General features: G+C 35.3%; 1 pseudogene; it reads right to left on the bottom strand.

Moving 5' to 3' along the window:
* Window positions 1-263: 263 nt before the first annotated feature.
* The window catches only part of LOC127878256 (glycine receptor subunit alpha-3-like), a 9555-nt pseudogene continuing 2394 nt past the window's right edge, over window positions 264-7424 (bottom strand).

The following is a 7424-nucleotide window of genomic DNA, read 5'->3' as shown; positions in this document are numbered from 1 at the left end:
ACATTCTTGTTTCATTAACAATCACCATACGACAACTATACGGCTAGAAATCTAAATATTGTGAATATTTGCAACATATGAAGACTTCATATTGTGCGGAATTGACCAGTTGCAAAATCGTCCTTTTCTCATTTTTTCTGTCTTCTTAAAATTCTTGCTAAAGAATTTCAAGTGAACTAATTCCATTTTTGCAATATAAGGTTATTGTTTAAGAAAGAAACAATAGATGATAATTATCCACTAAAAACATAATTCGTGAAGTTGCAACTGGTCAATATGTGCCCAGTAACCATGGAAACCCGCTCAGGTAGGATTCGGTATTAAGATATAGTACACCCAGAAGATGACGTTGAAAATGAAGAACGCCAACGGAAAGAGCATCCTTGACAGTTTATCAACGCGACGCGCTGCGATGTTGCTCGCGTTCTTAGGGTCGTTCGGTGGAACTTTTGCGCTTCGTCCGCTACCGTTCTGAAATTATATAATTCAATGTTTTATAGTGAATAATAATTTACAACTCATTTGAAAACTATAACAAAGCGTATATTTGTTTACAAATCAACGAGGGTTTTAAGACAGGTTTGTTTTACCAAGGTCGGATTTAATCTTCTTAAAAACATCAAGTTAGATAAACTCAGTTCAGAAAAGAGCTAACATCAATTAAAAATCCAGATTCAGTTAAATAGTAGGCAATAACGCAAAATCAGCGGGCAATTTGTATAACTATCAAACTCGGCTTAGCTATTTAGTAAAAATGTCATGATGTTTGATGAAGATCGGACGGTCGTAATAAAATATATTATAATGATTGTGCTCAATAGCAGCCAAACGTCAATACTCCACCATGTGTCTTATTTAAGCATTAAGACAAATTAGTTAACAACTTGACTAACGACTCACCGTTGAACATTTCGAGTCTGCAGTTAACTGAAATTAATTAAACATTATTAACGCATACTAATATATTAATCATAGCTAAGTCCATATTTATCTTATTATAAAGTTGATGATGTTAAATAGGGTACACGTTTCTTTTACCGACATAGTGTATATATGTGTAACCTGCGGCACGTTCTTCTTGTAACAAATACAATCTTTGGATAGATGCTTTATCATTTTTGTCATAATGATAAAATTGTCGTTATTGGTCAAGTTCTTAACCACTTTACACTGTCCTATGTAACATTTGCAGTCGTGGGTCAAATGCCGTATCAATGTACAGATAGCTGATTACATTAACCTTTATTGAACAAGGGCTTAATCCATGACTCTATCCGCATGGTACATTTTTTGCCATTGGTCATATTTTTCATCCAAGAATATTTTCCAGATGTTACCTTTTGCGTCAATGGCCAATCCATCTTATGTTACCTTTTACTTTATTGATCAGGTTCTTTATCCCTAAGTACAGTCCTATATTATATTTGCTGTCATTGATAAATTGCTTAATTCATGTACATTGTTCGATGTTACCTTTGTGGCATTGGTCAATTTGCTCAATCCATCTCAAATGTCCTTCCTTAAGCTACCCGTGTCGTCATTTGCCAAGCTCTAAATCTAAGTCCACTTTCGTATGCCACTTTTTCCGTCATTGATCAGGCGCACAATCACATGGAAATATCCTCATGTTAACTTTGCCTTCATTGATCTATAACTCGTACCGTGTTATGTGCCCTCTGGCGGTCTTTCCGATCATTTGTCAATTTAAATTCAATAGCGATCATAGACAATGATGTGCCCTTCGTGAAAACTATTTTTTAATAATCACGAGTAAAATAACATCGATATTTCACCAAATCCAACACCTTTTTCATTTTATGTTTACGCACAATTAGTTGGGTATTTTTGCCATTCCGAACAATATGATTCCTCGTTTGGCGCCCAGAAAGGTTAGTTTATGTGTGTGTTCAATGGAAGATTATCAGTATTTTTTATAAACATTAAATGCAGAGTGGTTTCCCATGGTAATTTCCGTCATTGATTGGGGGTCAAAATCGGGAAACCAAAAGTATTTAAAAATAGTTCCCGTCAAACAATGAAAATTATCGATAATTTGTACTGTTAATTTTCAGTGTTTAAAACAGTGAAATATCAGTTTTAATAAACTGATATTTCTCTATAAACAATAGGAAAGCATAAAATTAAAACAGTTTACTGTCCTTCCCATAGTCGTCGTTGTACAACTGCCATATCCATGTAACCTGTGTCGTTATTGGTCGAGGGCCCAAACGGTCAATATATCACGCTTGCCGGCTGTTCCTGTGTTCTATTGCCTTAATATTACCAGTTTGTATTTGGCCGAACACCGTCATTATGCACAATATGCCGTTAAATATCAAGTTTTAAGACTATATTCCCTGCCCCATGTTACATATGCCGTCATTGGTTCATGTACATAGTCACGATGTTACATTTGTCCTTAAATCAAGCGATAAACCCGAAACAGTATGTAAAGTCATCATACTATCGTTTCTTTTTTTGCTTAAACTGTTTTATGCTACGATTGTTTACAATGTACCTATGCTTATTCCGCATGCTATTGCATTATTGATCTGAATTTATTCCTTTGTACATCAATAGTCGGATGATTAAAGTAATAAAATTATTTTATTTCAAAGCTATCCTGTTTTGTTTTCATTCAATCTGGTTGTTCCATTTTTAACTCATTATATAACTCATAGTCAAAATTGTATACACATAACCCATTCACGCTCATTGATATTTTCTTTAAATTGTTTAGCTACCGGTTGTTGTTCAACTGGTCTGTCGGGGTCGGGTCTGTGACGTCGCCGTGCAACGACGTTCACGTAAGAATATTCGATGAGGGCCGCAAACACGAACAGCAAACATGTAGACATCCATGTATCTATCGCCTAAACAGACCAGAAAAAGTACATTCATGAAACAAGCAGAAATAATGCATACACAATTGTATACTTTATTTGGCAATCGGATGAATGGTCTTCCGTAGTTCTTGATTGTTTAAATATGATTTTATTATCATGTGCCATAATATTATTCCTGCTTCGATAATTATTAGTTCAATGAAAAGTAAACGGGGCTCACATTGACATCCAGGTATATAAATGAGCGTTTATCACATGCCACTCTATAGAACTTAAGTAACAGTTCATGTCCGATTTCTCGGAGTTACTGACATATTTAATCCCCGGCGTTACACGACATTTCCTATCAAATTTCGATATGTGATTTTTTTTCACTTGAACGTACAGACCTTGACATACGAAACTTGCGGCAGAGATTGGCGCGCGCCGGAACTCTGCGTTGTCATGGTGAGGACAGTGAGAACCCCGAGGGAGATGCGCGCCGGAACGGCATCGTGATCAACCCAGAATGAGACCCAGGAGACAACCACGATAAGGACGCTGGGAACGAACACCTGCACGATATAGTAGCCAACCTTCCGGCGTAGTTTGATGAAGCCTGTGATACAGGCAAACTCGTCTGCAAAAGAGCCCGTGACCCGTTGTTTGTAAAGTTTAGTTGGATGGTGGTGATATTGTGTGTCAAGAAATTGAAGCGGAACAACTTGAAATCGTGTTATTAAATTACTGAATGCTCATCGAAGCTGGACGATTTTTATGACTTATACCGTTGACATATTTTTGCTTTTGTATTAATTAAATCAACGAAACAATACAATGTGAATGAGTGAACATTTGTTTCGTTCGTTATCAATCGGCCTTTACGACAGCATTGCGGTAATGGTATTATTTATTTGCCAGACTGGACAGATGTGATCGACCTGTAATGACATTAATATCAATTAGTTTTGATTTGTAGGACCAGTACAATGATTATTGAATTCATGTTATTTCATTCGTATATTTACGGTCTAATAGTGTTCGTCAAAATGGATATTGTAGTATTTAGTATAAAATAGAAAACAAATTCAAAGCTTAACTATTGAGAAAACATATTTGTAAATTATTTCCAAATATATTTTTTGTGTAAGTGTTCAATCGAGTTAAACCTACAAAGGATTAACAAAAAATAATAATTCAATAAAATTAGATGTTTTGTTATATTATATCACAACGAATCACTATCTTGTTCACACAAATAAAACGCCAAAATGGTAGTTACAGTCGAAAGGGCGCGCACTATGGCCGTTGTTGTTGCATCTGTTCTCTACCTCATCGTCGATAGAGGCGTCAAACTGCGGCATCTCTACATAGTTCAGCTTTAACGGATTTGGTCCTTCCCACGTGTAATTGACGTTTTCCGTCGTGTAAGCGTCTAAAGTATTTATAAGGTTGATTAGTGCTTTGTAAATTGCATCTTTGGAGGAAAACAGTCGTTTTAATATATTATATGCAGAAACACAAAGAAACAATATCAATCATACAAATGTTTGACGTTTTCAACATGTTCATGCATGTAGTATGATTTACACATTTGACACCAAACTGAGCACTATCGACAAATGACATATCGGATCAAACACATAACATGTACACATGGAGACTATAGTGCAAGTTCATATTTGTATTTCATAAGTTGCATTGTCACGTTTGAACATATTTTGTTTTAAAGATCCTCTTTGTCAAGAACATTTGAAAGCACGCCCAAGTAACAGACCCTCTGAAACTCAACCCTTGAATGTCAGTTTGAAACATGAAAATACCATGGAGCATGTAGCACATGTTCAACCCAAAAGTACTTACACATGCAGTCGTACTTACAACTGGAGAGAATGATGGGACACTTTTGCACGTCCATGGGATACTTCTGCAGCTGCATAGAGCAACTCAGTGTAAGAGACAACCTTGAACAAGAAAACCGATTTTTGAGAGTATACAACTTAACAAAAGGCAGTTGCCATAATACAACGCGCTTGTTTTTGTTTGACCTACGTTTTGCATAGTTTCTCTTAATTGTTACCTTACAATTACAACGTACAAGACACCATAGCAACAATGTTTTCTTTAAGATAATTAATTTAATCAAAAAATATTGTGTATACAGATACATGTACGTTTTAATATAAGTATTTCGACATGTTCCTTTTTATTGAATGACATGCATCATATATAATGAAATGCAACTGATGTGTTCTTTGAGATTGATAATAATATGAAGAAAAATAAAGTACGAACTAAGTTTTTATGATGCAGCATATGTACTTAAACGTTACAAGTATTCGAGTTTATTTCCGTTATTAACAACTATTCCTTATTAGTTGTAACAGATCTACCTTGTGCTATACAGAACGGTGCCATTTTTATAGAGATGCATCATCTTGTTGGGAACGGTCACCGTATGAACGCTCGCTGTCTTTTCGTTCGGAAAGTACGTGTCGGGTACCTGAATTATGCAAAATAATCTTCATTGCTATTTGAAATAACATCCGTCTAAATTTAAATGTATGCCGTTTTCAGTAAATCCTATTTAAAGTAATGCAAATTGCTCTTGTTACCAAGATGTTGTATTGATTTAATAATGTGACCGTTCTTTACATCGGATTGTTCACTATGGGGACTAACTTTTCAAAAAAACTTCTTACAGTTAGTCGCCGATTTCCAAAAACCGCCCTCCCTCTACATTTGAATGTTTGTTACATAAAAGCTCTCGTTTAATCGTTGGCATTAAAACATGTCAGTCCCCGTGATGTTCGCATATTATTTAAACAACAATTTCATAGTGGAAGTGTTTGTTTGTGCTTTCCTAAAGTCTTCCAATTTTATAAGTTAACATTTATAGAGTTTCAAAAAAAAATGATACAGCCGCCATTAGAGAAACAATCCGGAGATTCTTAACGCAAATTCCTTGAAGTGTTAGAACTATATATTTCATTATGGCAACGTGTTTTTTCTTACAACTTGTATTTGTTAGGTAAGACTGTCAGATGTACAAATTGATATACAGTAAATATGATTATGATTCAATTTAGTTTTCAACATAATGTTTATGCACTTAATATGATAACACATATGAATGATTAAATACCATGGCAATAACAAGTGAAATAAAAACAATTCTGCACATTGTATACGATATTCTAGAGGCTTATGAAATATGAGCCATCGTTTCAACTTACCCAGACTTTGTCCATCATTTTGCTGTCCAGTTCGAGCCATTCCAGCTCGGACATGTTGCCATACTTTAGTCGAGGATCCCGTCCACTTCTGACGGAGGAATATGTCCAGCGAATAGTCCTGCGTTTCAGAAAATTAACATGTTCGTGTGTTCATAGTCCAGCACCTTACGGTAAAAGCAATGTAACAGAAAAAAGAATTGATTAATAATGTGTTTATTTCGCCTGTATGTAATAATCCTTAAATAGGCAGGTGTCATTGCGTTTTTTACAAAAAGCAGAAATAAAAATCTGGAATATTTGAAAAAAAAATAGAATGGTCGGCAAAAATATTAAGTTCCGAAAAGCTTCTTTTTCTATGCATATTGGTGTTCTGATTTTTTTCTCATCTTTAATTTGAAAAATGTATGCGTGTTTCAAAAACAAATTACATATTCATCAGATTTTGATAGTAAAGTAATACATATGTTATCGTTTCGGGGAGGATAGAACACTTGCTTTCAACCATATATCTATCCAAATATTCAATATTAGATTAAATGTTAAGATTGATGCTGTAATTTCACTGAGTGCTTTTCCCCCCTTCACTTTTACAGCTATTGGACACAAACGCTAAGGACACGGAAGTACCCATCATTCAATACAAATTTATCCTTTCGAGAATGGTCCTGACACACTAATTAAGACAATTTTTTACGATGTGTTTCAGACTGGAATATTTACTGACATCTTCAACAATGTTTTCGGTTTTAGACACATGGTAACCTGAGGAAATGAAAAGCAGAGACACTTTTTCACCCCTGGCAGAAAGCAAGTATAATTAACCCATTTATGGCCTCGTGGACTCTCCAATCCTTCTGAATTGGATCAAGTTATTTCCAAATTAGGGATGTCTGGTATAATTTATTCTATATCTAGAACAATTCTTACAGAATTCCTTTAAGCAAACAGCGTAGACCCAGATGAGACGCCGCATCATGCGGCGGTCTCATCTGGGTTTACGCTGTTTGCAATGTCCTTTTTCCAGGACGCTAGGCATGAATGGGTTAATTGACAAATCGCACATACTGTCTCTTGTTAAAATAAAACATGAATTTGTGTGTGAATCTGTTCCAACAATTAACCGTTCTGGTCTTGTTCTTCGAGAAAACATTCATTTTATAAACATTTAATTAAAATATCCTCCGACATGTTCTTAAGGGTCTAGTATCGCTTCTTTTTTCTCATACATAATTATATGAGTCGCGTTCTGAAAAACTGGGCATAATGCATGTGCGTAAAGTGCGTCAGAGATTAGCCTGTGCAGTCCGCACAGGCTAACAGGACGACCTTTCCGCTTTTATGGGTATTTTTCGTTTAAAGGGAG

Source organism: Dreissena polymorpha, chromosome 4 (genome assembly GCF_020536995.1).
Source record: "Dreissena polymorpha isolate Duluth1 chromosome 4, UMN_Dpol_1.0, whole genome shotgun sequence".
NCBI classification, from domain to species: domain Eukaryota; kingdom Metazoa; phylum Mollusca; class Bivalvia; order Myida; family Dreissenidae; genus Dreissena; species Dreissena polymorpha.
Note: the sequence above shows the minus strand (reverse complement) of the source record. Positions and strands in the feature narration are given on the sequence as shown.